The 1,033-nt window shown below is 31.8% G+C and overlaps 1 non-coding gene across 1 annotated transcript; it reads right to left on the bottom strand.

Annotated features, from left to right (window-relative positions):
• Positions 1-712: 712 nt before the first annotated feature.
• LOC128279830 (small nucleolar RNA R71) lies at positions 713-819 on the bottom strand. The gene has a single exon (XR_008270023.1). It is a non-coding gene; the product is annotated as a small nucleolar RNA R71 (small nucleolar RNA).
• Positions 820-1,033: the final 214 nt, after the last annotated feature.

Here is a 1,033-nt window from a genome sequence, read left to right on the forward strand (position 1 = left end):
CATTAGAATAAGTTAAGCAATCCTAGCCAGACAACGATTAATGGACACAATAATTGAAAGCTGCATGCTTAATTTAGATCCTAGCCCAATTAAATTAAAGGTTCGTAATAACTCAAGAGAGCTCTATAACCTTGCATAACTTTTACATTTGTGTGATTAAATTGTTTCAAACCTAATACATCCCTATTACTTCGCATAAAATCTAAGGAGCCCTTAGTTAAATATGATCATGGTAGTATGCATGTTTTTCTAAGTAAAAGTTTCCAACATAACTTAATACTAGTTTCAAAAATTTCATGAAAGATTAAGTTGCCATAGAATATATTTCGGAACATTGTGGGCTTGATGAAAATGAACTAAGTAAAATAATGTAATTATTCTAGCCTATTCATGTTATCATTGTTGAAATCTTGTGAATTTTGCTGCTAAATCCATCTAATCAATTTTCATTATTCATTACACTTAGGTTAATTTTGCATTTAGCATAACTTTTCATTTAATTAATTATTTTTATCAAACATTCAAAATTATTGTGTTTTTCTCACCAACTTGTAAAACATTAATTTTACAAAATATTGATCAATATATACAGTCTCTGTGGAGATGATAACTCTTATACTTGCTTATTACTTGATAACGACTGTGTATACTTGCACAAACCCCAGCATTACAACACTTTTAAGTAAAGTATTTTCCACCTAGAAAAAATGCTAGGTTGAGCAATGAGTTCACCATTTTTAACAAATGGATGATGAATCCGTACACGAGGCGTGAGAAAGATTCAAAGGACTTTCTTCGTAGATGCCCTCACCACAGGATTCTGTATTGCATCCTATTAGAGACATTTTATAATGGTTTCAACTCACACTCAAAGTTGGTGGTAGATGCTTATACGAATAGTGCTCTCTAGTCGAAACTTATAATGAGACTTACAAAATCATCAAGAGAATAGCCAGTAACAATTCCCAGTGGTTGACAAACCGAGCAGCTTTAGGAAGACAAGTATTTGGAGTACATGAAGTAGATGCCCTTA

Source organism: Gossypium arboreum, chromosome 8 (assembly GCF_025698485.1).
Source record: "Gossypium arboreum isolate Shixiya-1 chromosome 8, ASM2569848v2, whole genome shotgun sequence".
NCBI classification, from domain to species: domain Eukaryota; kingdom Viridiplantae; phylum Streptophyta; class Magnoliopsida; order Malvales; family Malvaceae; genus Gossypium; species Gossypium arboreum.